We start from the raw sequence: 12500 nt of genomic DNA, 5'->3' as shown, positions 1-12500 counted from the left end.
GCACGCACACACACACACACACATACACACACACACACATACATGCACGCACGCACATACATACACAAGCGAGAGAGAGAGAGCGCGCACACGCACACGCACACACACACACACAATAGTCAATTAAAAAAATTATTGTCAATAAGGAGAGAGAGAGAGAGTGGTGGGGGGGGGGGGGGGGGGGGGCACACACAGAGAGACATAGAGGGAAGGGGGCAGAGACAGACAGACAGAGACAGAGAGAGACAGACAGACACACAGATAGACAGACAGACAGAGAGACAGAGACAGAGAGAGACTGAACACTGAAACACTAAAAATGTTTAATGTCATAAGCTGTAAAGCTCCAGTGACATAATTATCTCTCTCTCTATTATCAAATTCATTACGGACCAAGTATTGTTCTAATGTCAAGTGCATATGCTTTAGTAACCTGACAATTGAGCATATAATTTTTGACTGTAGCTTGATGAAGCCTTATGTGCACGAAAGTGTGTCTTCACAAGTGACTGAGAACGTTGATGTTTTTTTTACTTTTCATTATCAGTTGTTTCGCTTGTCAGTTTAACGACTTCTCTTTTACGAAGTCCTTTAAGTAATTTCCTGTAATTGTATTTAGATTTTTTTTTTTTTTTTTTTTTCAAATTTCACCCACATTTCACCCTCATTTGCCCAGTTTCCCCCAACCCTCCATTCCTTCACATCTCCCACCCCTTCTAACCGATAATACTCAAATATATTCATAAACAGTTGAACAAAATGTCTTCAATCCCCGATTTGTGTGACGGGACATTAAACAAAATTCCTCCTTCCTCCTCCAGTGACATAATTAATTATAGCAGGCACAGATCAGAACAAAAATGGTGGTGCAAAACAGATTTTAAAATGGAGCAAGAAAGCAGAAACATAATTGAAGCAAAAATAAACTATTAAGGGATAATCGACCATTGGGGGCTTTGTCATTAGCTGAACTAAAGAGTCCATGGAGACAGAGGAAGGCATTTGAGACCGATAGACAGAGAGAAACAGACAGACAGAGACAGAGAGAGAGAGAGAGACAGAGAGAGAGGCTTACCTTGAAGTGGATGTTCAAACACTGGAGAACGACCTGAAATGCCCGGCGTGTGGAGACCATTTATAGGCATGTGGAGCGATCAGCAATTAGAATAAATTCTGCAGTTATCAAAACAGAAAATCGCGTGACAGACAGACAGAGATACGGGACCCATTATAAATCAGTTATCTACTAACCCCCCCCCCCCCCCAAAAAAAAAAAACGACTGAAATGTTCGTCTTCCCTCTCTGTGTCTCTGTGTCTGTCTGTCTGTCTGTCTGTCTGTCTGTCTCTGTCTCTCTCTCTCTGTCTCTCTCTGTTTCCCTATCTGTGTTTCTGTGTCTGTCTATCTGTCTGTCTCTCTCTCTCTGTCTCTCTGTTTCCCTATCTGTGTTTCTGTGTCTGTCTGTCTGTCTGTCTGTCTGTCTCTGTCTGTCTCTCTGTCTCTCTCGCTGTCTTTCTCTCTGTCTCTCTCTCTCTCTGTCTCTCTCTGTTTCCCTGTCTGTGTGTGTGTCTCTCTTTCTGTCTCTCTCTCTGTCTCTCTCTGTCTCTGTTTCTCTATCTGTGTCTCTGTGTGTGTGTCTCTCTCTGTCTATGTTTCTCTCTGTGTCTCTCTCTGTGTCTCCCTCTGTGTGTGTGTGTGTGTGTGTGTGTGTGTGTGTGTGTGTGTGTGTGTGTGTGTGTGTCTGTCTGTCTGTCTGTCTGTCTCTCTTTTTCTCCCTCTCTCTCTCTGTCTCTTTCTCTCTGTCTGTCTCTTTCTCTCTCTCTCTGTGTCTCTCTCTGTGTCTCTTTCTATCTCTCTCTCTTTTTCTCTCTCTGTGTCTCTTTCTCTCTATCTCACTCTCTCTCTCTCTGTCTCTGTCTCTGTCTGTGTGTGTGTGTGTCTCTCTCTGTGTTTCTCTCTGTTTCCCTATCTGTGTGTGTGTGTGTGTGTGTGTGTGTGTGTGTGTGTGTGTGTGTCTTTTTCTCTCTCTGAGTCTCTTTCTCTCTCTCTCTCTTTCTTTTCTCTGTTTCTCTGTCTCTCTGTTTCCCTATCTCTCTCTCTCTGTGTGTGTGTGTGTGTGTGTGTGTGTGTGTGTGTGTGTGTGTGTGTGTGTGTGTCTTTTTCTCTCTCTGAGTCTCTTTCTCTCTCTCTCTCTTTCTTTTCTCTGTTTCTCTGTCTCTCTGTTTCCCTATCTCTCCCTCTGTGTGTGTGTGTGTGTGTGTGTGTGTGTGTGTGTGTGTGTGTGTGTGTGTGTGTGTGTCTTTTTCTCTCTCTGAGTCTCTTTCTCTCTCTCTCTCTTTCTTTTCTCTGTTTCTCTGTCTCTCTGTTTCCCTATCTCTCTCTCTGTGTGTGTGTGTGTGTGTGTGTGTGTGTGTGTGTGTGTGTGTGTGTGTGTGTGTGTTTCTCTTTCTTTCTCTCTCTCTCTCTGTGTCTCTTTTTTCCTCTCTCAATCTCTCTCTGTCTCTCTCTGTGTCTCTCTCTGTTCCCCTCTGTGTCTCTTTCTCTCTCTCTCTCTTCTCTGTTTCTCTGTCTCTCTGTTTCCCTATCTGTGTCTCTGTGTGTGTGTGTGTGTGTGTGTGTGTGTGTGTGTGTGTGTGTGTGTGTGTGTGTGTCTTTCTCTTTCTTTCTCTCTCTGTGTCTCTTTTTTCCTCTCTCAATCTCTCTCTGTCTCTCTCTCTGTCTCTCTCTGTTCCCCTCTGTGTCTCTGTCTCTCTCTGTGTGTCTCTCTCTGTCTGTCTGTCTCTCTCTCTGTGTCTCTCTCTGTCTCTGTCTGTCTGTCTCTCTGTGTGTGTGTCTCTCTCTCTGTCCCTCTCTGTGTCTCTTTTTCTCTCTCTCTGTCTCTCTCACACACACACGTACGCACGCGCGCACGCACACACAGACACACGCGCGCACGCACACACACGCAGGCAGACACACCCAGACACACACATGCATCCACACCAACAGTCACACACATTCATTAACATACACACAGACACACAGACACACATACACACAGACACACATACACACAGACACACACAGACACACAGCAACACATACACACAGACACACATACACACAGACACACACAGACACATAGACACACAGACACACACATACACACAGACACATACATACACACAAACATACAGACACACACAGACACAGACACACACAGACACAAAAAGACACATAGTCACACACAAACACACAGACACACATAGACACACACAGAGACACAGATACACACAGACACACACAGAGACACAGATACACACAGACACACACAGACACACAGACACACACAGACACATAGACACACAGACACACACATACACACAGACACACACAGACACATACATACACACAAAAACACAGAGTCACACACAAACACACAGACACACATAGACACACACAGACACAAACACACACACACACACACACACACACACACACACACACACAATCACAGACACACACAGACAAACACAGACACACAGTCACACACACATACTCAGACACTGACAGACAGACAGACAGACACACACACACACACACACACATACACAGACACACACACACACAACACACATACACCACACACACACACACACACACACACACACACACACAAACACAGATACACACAGACACACACAGAGACACAGATACACACAGACACACACAGAGACACAGATACACACAGACACACACAGACACACACAGACACACACAAACACAGATACACACAGACACACACAGAGACACAGATACACACAGACACACACAGAGACACAGATACACACAGACACACACAGACACACACAGACACATAGACACACAGACACACACATACACACAGACACACACAGACACATACATACACACAAACATACAGACACACACAGACACACACAGACACAGTCACACAGACACAGACACACACAGATACACACAGACACACACAATCACAGACACACACAGACAAACACAGACACACAGTCACACACACATACTCAGACACTGACAGACAGACACACACACACACACACACACACACACACACACACACACACACAACACACACACACACACATCACACACACCACACCACACACACACACACACACACACACACACACCACACCACACACACACACACACACACACACACCACACCACACCACACACACACACACACACACACACACACACACACACACACACACAACACACACACACACACACACACACACACACACACACACACACACACACACACACACACACACACACACACACAGACCAAGGGATAAAGTGCGTATGTACTCAAGACGAGGCAGGTTTCAGGATTGGTGAACCTAGGTAGTAGTCAACCAGCTGCTGTTTCAGACACGAAATGATTTAGTCCAAACACAGAACAGATATTGAGGGGGGAGGTGGTGGTGCGGGAGGGGTGGTGGTGCGGGAGGGGTGGTGGTGCGGGGGGTGGGGGGTGCGGGTGCGGGTGCGGGGTGGGGGTGGGGGTTATGAAGTTGCTGACCCACCTGTACGAGTTTTCCAACGGATCCAGTGAGTGTGGTGTGTATATATCTATTGAACACAAAAAAAAAGAAAAAAAAAAAAAAAAAGAGAAAAAAAAAGAAAAAAAAAGAAGAAAAAAGAAAAAAAAGAAACAAAAGAAAAAAGAAAAAAAAGAAAAAAAAAGAAAAAAAAAGAAAAAAAGAAGAAGAAAAAAAAGAAAAAAAGAAGAAGAAAAACAGAAGAAAGAAAAAAAAAATTAAAAAAAAAGCGCGGATTTTCATACACGTGGACTTGTGTAGAAACAGCTGGTCAGTCAGATACCAGAAACAACTAAATTAGTCGCGTGTGTAAAACCCTCCATCGGAATCTGTTTAATTCATCAAAAAGAAAAAGCAGATTTTTCGGATTTGTGAATCTGATAGCATGAGCAGCTGGTGTGTCAGATAATGATTATTTATTCCACCATACACAACTGGACATTTTGCTGACAGAAAGTTCAGCACTATCTTCTTCTTCTACCTCCGAAACAGAAAACAAGATCAATGCTTGTGTAAATAGTGATAATGATAATAACAATTGATAGATGAATAGATAGAAATACAAGAAAGAGCTCTCGCTGTGTTGTGCTGTGCTGTGCTGTGCTGTGCTGTGTTGTGTTGAGCTGTGTTGTGTTGTGTTGTGCTGTGCTGTGCTGTGTTGAGCTGTGCTGTGCTGTGCTGTGCTGTGCTGTGTTGTGTTGTGCTGTGCTGTGCTGTGCTGTGTTGTGCTGTGTTGTTAGCGTGGTTGTGCTGTGCTGTGCTGTTAGTGTGGTTGTGTTGTGTTGTGTTGTGCTGTGCTGTGTTGTGCTGTGGAGTGTTGAGCTGTGCTGAGTCATGCTGTGCTGTGCCATGCTGTGCTGTGTTGTGCTGCGCTGTGCTGTGCTGTGCAGTGTTGAGCTGTGCTGAGTCATGCTGTGCTGTGCCATGCTGTGCTGTGCTGTGTTGTGCTGCGCTGTGTTGAGCTGTGTTGTGCTGTGCTGTTCTGTGCTGTGTTGTTAGCGTGGTTGTGCTGTGCTGTACTGTTAGTGTGGCTGTGTTGTGTTGTACTGTGCTGTGCTGAGCTGTGATGTGCTGTGATGTGTTGTGCTGTGCTGTGTTGTGTTGTGCTGTGCTGTGCTGTGTTGTGTTGTGCTGTGCTGTGCCATGCTGTGTTGTGTTGTGCTGTGCTGTTAGTATTGTTTTGTTATGTTGTGTTGTGCTGTGCTGTGCTGTGCTGTGCTGTGTTGTGTTGTGTTGTGTTGTGCTGTGCTGTGCTGTGCTGTGCTGTGCTGTGCTGTGTTGTGTTGTGCTGTGCTGTGCTGTGCTGTGCTGTGTTGTGCTGTGCTGTGCTGTGCTGTGTTGTGTTGTGCTGTGCTGTGCTGTGCTGTGTTGTGTTGTGCTGTGCTGTGCTATGTTGTGTTGTGTTGTGTTGTGCTGTGCTGTGTTGAGCCGTGTTGTGTTGTGCTGTGCTGTGCTGTGTTGTGTTGTGCTGTGCTGTGCCATGCTGTGCTGTGTTGTGCTGTGCTGTTAGTATTGTTTTGTTATGTTGTGTTGTGCTGTGCTGTGCTGTGCTGTGTTGAGCCGTGTTGTGTTGTGTTGTGCTGTGCTGTGCTGTGTTGTGTTGTGCTGTGCTGTGCTGTGCTGTGCTGTGCCATGCTGTGCTGTGTTGTGCTGTGCTGTTAGTATTGTTTTGTTATGTTGTGTTGTGCTGTGTTGTGCTGTGCTGTGTTGAGCCGTGTTGTGTTGTGTTGTGCTGTGCTGTGCTGTGTTGTGTTGTGCTGTGCTGTGCTGTGCTGTGCTGTGCTGTGCTGTGCTGTGTTGTGTTGTGCTGTGCTGTGCTGTGCTGTGCTATGTTGTGTTGTGTTGTGTTGTGCTGTGTTGAGCCGTGTTGTGCTGTGTTGTGCTGTGCTGTGCTGTGTTGACCTGTGCTGTGCTGTGCTGTGTTGTGTTGTGCTGTGCTGTGCCATGCTGTGCTGTGTTGTGCTGTGCTGTTAGTATTGTTTTGTTATGTTGTGTTGTGCTGTGCTGTGCTGTGCTGTGCTGTGTTGTGTTGTGCTGTGCTGTGCTGTGCTGTGTTGTGTTGTGCTGTGCTGTTAGTATTGTTTTGTTATGTTGTGTTGTGCTGTGCTGTGCTGTGCTGTGCTGTGCTGTGTTGTGTTGTGCTGTGCTGTGCTGTGTTGTGTTGTGCTGTGCTGTGCTGTGCTGTGTTGTGTTGTGCTGTGCTGTGCTGTGTTGTGCTGTGCTGTGCTGTGCTGTGTTGTGTTGTGCTGTGCTGTGCTGTGCTGTGTTGTGTTGTGCTGTGCTGTTAGTATTGTTTTGTTATGTTGTGTTGTGCTGTGCTGTGCTGTGCTGTGCTGTGCTGTGTTGTGTTGTGCTGTGCTGTGCTGTGTTGTGTTGTGCTGTGCTGTGTTGAGCCGTGTTGTGTTGTGTTGTGCTGTGCTGTGCTGTGTTGACCTGTGCTGTGCTGTGCTGTGCTGTGCTGTGCTGTGTTGTACTGTGTTGTTAGCGTGGTTGTGCTGTGTTGTGCTGTGCTGTTAGTGTGGTTGTGCTGTGTTGTGCTGTGCTGTTAGTGTGGTTGTGTTGTGTTGTGTTGTGCTGTGTTGTGTTGTGTTGTGCTGTGCTGTGTTGAGCTGTGCTGAGTCATGCTGTGCTGTGCCATGCTGTGCTGTGTTGTGCTGCGCTGTGCTGTGCTGTGCAGTGTTGAGCTGTGCTGAGTCATGCTGTGCTGTGCCATGCTGTGCTGTGCTGTGTTGTGCTGCGCTGTGTTGAGCTGTGTTGTGCTGTGCTGTTCTGTGCTGTGTTGTTAGCGTGGTTGTGCTGTGCTGTACTGTTAGTGTGGTTGTGTTGTGTTGTACTGTGCTGTGCTGAGCTGTGATGTGCTGTGATGTGTTGTGCTGTGCTGTGTTGTGTTGTGCTGTGCTGTGCTGTGTTGTGTTGTGCTGTGCTGTGCCATGCTGTGCTGTGTTGTGCTGTGCTGTAAGTATTGTTTTGTTATGTTGTGTTGTGCTGTGCTGTGCTGTGCTGTGCTGTGTTGTGTTGTGCTGTGCGGTGCTGTGCTGTGCTGTGCTGTGCTGTGTTGTGTTGTGTTGTGCTGTGCTGTGCTGTGTTGAGCCGTGTTGTGTTGTGTTGTGCTGTGCTGTGCTGTGTTGGCCTGTGCTGTGCTGTGCTGTGTTGTGTTGTACTGTGCAGTGCTCTGCTGTGTTGTGCTGTGTTGTTAGCGTGGTTGTGCTGTGCTGTGCTGTGCTGTTAGTGTGGTTGTGTTGTGTTGTGTTGTGCTGTGTTGTGTTGTGCTGTGCTGTGCTGAGTCATGCTGTGCTGAGCCATGCTGTGCTGTGTTGTGCTGTGCTGTGCTGTGTTGTGCTGTGTTGGCCTGTGTTGTGCTGTGTTGTTAGCGTGGTTGTGCTGTGCTGTGTTGTGCTGTTAGTGTGGTTGTGTTGTGTTCTGCTGTGCGGGGCTGTGATGTGCTGTGATGTGTTGTGCTGTGTTGTGTTGTGTTGTATTGTGTTGTGCTGTGTTGTGTTGTGTTGTGTTGTGCTGTGCTGTGCTGTGCTGTGCTGTGTTGTGTTGTGTTGTGTTATGCTGTGCTGTGCTGTGCTGTGCTGTGTTGTGTTGTGTTGTGTTGTGTTATGCTGTGTTGTGCTGTGCTGTGCTGTGTTGTGTTGTGTTGTGTTGTGTTATGCTGTGCTGTGCTGTGCTGTGTTGTGTTGTGTTGTGTTGTGTTGTGTTATGCAGTGCTGTGCTGTGTTGTGTTGTGTTGTGTTATGCTGTTCTGTGCTGTGTTGTTAGCGTGGTTGTGTTGTGTTGTGTTGTGTTGTGTTGTGCTGTGCTGTGCTGTGCTGTGCTGTGTTGTGCTGTGCTGTGCTGTGTTGAGCTGTGCTGTGTTGTGCTGTGCTGTGTTGTGTTGAGCTATGTTGTGCTGTGCTGTGTTGTGCTGTGCTGTGCTGTGTTGAGCTGTGCTGTGTTGTTCTGTGCTGTGTTGTGTTGAGCTATGTTGTGCTGTGCTGTGCTGTGTTGTTAGTGTGGCTGTACTGTACTGTGCTGTGCTGTGCTGTGTTGTGTTGAGCTGTGTTGTGCTGTGTTGGGCTGTGCTGTGTCATGCTGTGCTGTGCAATGCCGTGCTTTGTTGTGCTGTGCTGTGCTGTGCTGTTCTGTGCGGTGCTGTGTTCAGCTGTGATGCTGTGTTGTGCAGTGCTGTGCGGTGCTGTGTTGAGCTGTAATGCTGTGTTGTGCTGTGCGGTGCTGTGTTGTCAGCGTGGTTGTGTTGTGTTGTTTTGTGCTCTGCTGTTCTGTGCTGTGTTGTGCTGCGGTGTGCTGTGTTGAGCTGTGCTGTGTTGTGTTATGCTGTGCTGTGCTGTGTTGAGCTGTGTTGTGTTGTGTTGTGCTGTGTTGTGTTGGGCTGTGCTGTGTTGTGTTGTGTTGAGCTATGTTGTGCTGTGCTGTGCTGTGCTGTGCTGTGCTGTTAGTGTGGTTGTGTTGTGTTGTGCTGTGCTGTGCTATGCTGTGCTGTGCTGTGCTGTGCTGTGCTGTGCTGTGTTGTGTTGTGCCGTGCTGTGTTGTTAGCGTGGTTGTGCTGTGCTATGCTGTGTTGTTAGTGTGGTTGTGTTGTGTTGTGTTGTGTTGTGCTGTGCTGTGCTGTGTTGTGCTGTGTTGTGTTGTGCTGTGCTGTGCTGTGCTGTGTTGAGCTGTGCTGTGTTGTGTTGTGCTGTGCTGTGCTGTGTTGTGCTGTGTTGTGTTGTGCTGTGCTGTGCTGTGCTGTGCTGTTAGTGTGGTTGTGGTGTGTTGTGTTGTGCTGTGCTGTGCTGTGTTGTGTTATGTTGTGTTGAGCTATGTTGTTCTGCACTGTGCTGCGCTGTGCCGAGTTGTGCTGTGTTGAGCTATGCTGTGTTGTGCTGTGCTGTGTTGTGTTGTGATGTGCTGTGCTGTACTGTACTGTGCTGTTCTGCACTGTTCTGTGTTGTGTTGTGTGGTGTTGTGCTGTGCTGTACTTTGCTATGCTATGCTGTGTTGTGCTTTGTTTTGCTGTGCTGTGCTGTGGTGTGTTGAGGTGTGCTGTGTTGTGTTGAGCTATGCTGTGCTGTGTTGTGCTGTGGTGTGTTGAGGTGTGCTGTGTTGTGTTGAGCTATGCTGTGCTGTGCTGTGCTGTGGTGTGTTGAGGTGTGCTGTGTTGTGTTGAGCTATGCTGTGCTGTGCTGTGCTGTGCTGTGGTGTGGTGAGGTGTGCTGTGTTGTGTTGAGCTATGCTGTGCTGTGCTGTGCTGTGGTGTGTTGAGGTGTGCTGTGCTGTGCTGAACTTTTTAAGTAGGTACAGCATTTAAACACAAATTCCCCCATACTGAACGTCTTAAGCTGGTACAGCATTTAAACACAAATTCCCCCATACTGAACGTCTTAAGTCGGTACAGCATTTAAACACAAATTACCCATACTGAACGTCTTAAGTTGGCACAGCTTGTAAACACAAATTCCCCGATACTGAACGTCTTAAGCTGGTACAGCATTTAAACACAAATTCCCCCATACTGAACGTCTTAAATCAGTACAGCGTTTAAACACAAATTCCCCCATACTGAACGTCTTAAGCTGGTACAGCATTTAAACACAAATTCCCCCATACTGAACGTCTTAAATCAGTACAGCGTTTAAACACAAATTCCCCCATACTGAACGTCTTAAGCTGGTACAGCATTTAAACACAAATTTCCCCATACTGAACGTCTTAAGTCGGTACAGCATTTAAACACAAATTCCCCGATACTGAACGTCTTTAGTCGGTACAGCATTTAAACACAAATTTCCCCATACTGAACGTCTTAAGTTGGTACAGTATTTAAACACAAATTCCCCCATAATTAGCGTCTTAAATCGCAACAGCGTTTAAACGCAAATTCCCCCATACTAAACGTCTTAATTTGTCACATCACATTTGAGCACAAATTCCCCCATACTTATCGCCTGAATTTGGTACAGCATTTAAACACAAATTCCCCCATACTGAACGCTTGAATTTGGTACAGCATTTAAACACAAATTCCCCCATGGTTAACTTCTAGATCCAGCACAGCTTTCAAACGCAAATCTCCCCAGTCTTGCTTGTACACAACTCACTTGCATCAACCCACCAGGATGATTATTATCTATGCCATCATTACTCTTGTTTCACAATTGTTCTGTGACAGTGTTGGATTTGACAGGAGGAAGGGGGAGGGAAAAGTGGTACAATGTTTAAAACGCCTATCTGCCAAAACAATGTCCTTGAGGGTCCCCCCCATACTGAACGTCTTAAGTTGGTACAGTATTTAAACACAAATTCCCCCATAATTAACGTCTTAAATCGGAACAGCGTTTAAACGCAAATTCCCCCATACTAAACGTCTTAATTTGTCACATCACATTTGAGCACAAATTCCCCCATACTTATCGCCTGAATTTGGTACAGCATTTAAACACAAATTCCCCCATACTGAACGCTTGAATTTGGTACAGCATTTAAACACAAATTCCCCCATACTTAACGCCTGAATTTGGTACAGCATTTAAACACAAATTCCCCCATACTTAACGCCTGAATTTGGTACAGCATTAAACACCAATTCTCCCATACTTAACGCCTGAATTTGGTACAGCATTTAAACACAAATTCCCCCATACTGAACGTCTTAAATCGGTACAGCATTTAAACACAAATTCCCCCATACTGAACGCCTGAATTTGGTACAGCATTTAAACACAAATTCCCCCATGGTTAACTTCTAGATCCAGCACAGCTTTCAAACGCAAATCTCCCCAGTCTTGCTTGTACACAACTCACTTGCATCAACCCACCAGGATGATTATTATCTATGCCATCATTACTCTTGTTTCACAATTGTTCTGTGACAGTGTTGGATTTGACAGGAGGAAGGGGGAGGGAAAAGTGGCACAATGTTTAAAACGCCTATCTGCCAAAACAATGTCCTTGAGGGTCAGGGGTTCGAATCCCGGCCTAGCCCTTCTCCCTCCACCGCCCTCCCACCTTCCCCACTATTGTGACAGATAAATACTTTCTTTTTTTTTTCTTTTTCTTCTTCTATTACCTGTTAACTTACTTATTAGACATAACACATTGATTCTTATGCATAAGATCGTTCAATACGCATGCCCATAATATCTAAATAGTGGAGGGTTGGCCTAGAGGTAACGCGTCCGCCTAGGAAGTGAGAGAATCTGAACGCGCTGGTTCGAATCACTACTCAGCCGCCGATATTTTCTCCCCCTCCACTACACCTTGAGTGGTGGTCTGGACGCTAGTCATTCGGATGAGACATAAACCGAGGTCCCGTGTACAGCATGCACTTAGCGCACGTAAAAGAACCCACGGCAACAAAAGGGTCCTTCCTGGCAAAATTCTGTAGAAAAAAAAAATCCACTTCGACAGGAAAAACGAACAAAACTGCACGTAGGAAAAAAAAGAAAAAAAGCTGGCGCTGTAGTGTAGCGACGCACTCTCCCTGGGGAGAGCAGCCCGAATTTCACACAGAGAAATCTGTTGTGCCAAAAAAAAAAAAAGAAACACCACAACCCCACCACCCTCCCCCCATCCCCCAGCTGGATGACAACGATGGTCATCATCGATCTCGATGGACACACCACAACAAGGAGACAAACGGGAACAGGATTTAGGACCAAAGGTAGACAGAAGGAAGAGGATGTCAGTGACGGCCATGTTGGTTGTGGTGTCAATCAAGGTGAAGGTCCCTGGGGGAAACGGATGTTCTGTCCATCACAGGGTTCAATAAGGAAGCTGTGGTGACATGTCACTGTGTGTGTGTGTGTGTGTGTGTGTGTGTGTGTGTGTGTGTGTGAGGGGGGTGGGTGGGTTGTGAAGGTGAAGTATTGCTCCAGTTGATGTTGTTGTTGTTGTTGTTGTTGTTGTTGTGTGTGTGTGTGTGTGTTGTTGT

At 46.4% G+C, this 12500-nt stretch overlaps 1 protein-coding gene across 1 annotated transcript in view; it reads right to left on the bottom strand.

Annotated features, from left to right (window-relative positions):
- LOC143276433 (trypsin-1-like) overlaps window positions 1–1095 on the bottom strand; it is a 20455-nt gene extending 19360 nt beyond the window's left edge. Inside the window, exon 1 of the mRNA XM_076580923.1 lies at window positions 1076–1095. The gene's annotated coding sequence lies outside the window, so the exon portion shown is untranslated. The remainder of the gene's footprint in view (window positions 1–1075) is intronic.
- Between the last annotated feature and the right edge of the window lie 11405 nt (window positions 1096–12500).

The sequence above is a fragment of the Babylonia areolata genome, chromosome 32, assembly GCF_041734735.1.
Source record: "Babylonia areolata isolate BAREFJ2019XMU chromosome 32, ASM4173473v1, whole genome shotgun sequence".
NCBI lineage: Eukaryota > Metazoa > Mollusca > Gastropoda > Neogastropoda > Buccinidae > Babylonia > Babylonia areolata.
Note: the sequence above shows the minus strand (reverse complement) of the source record. Positions and strands in the feature narration are given on the sequence as shown.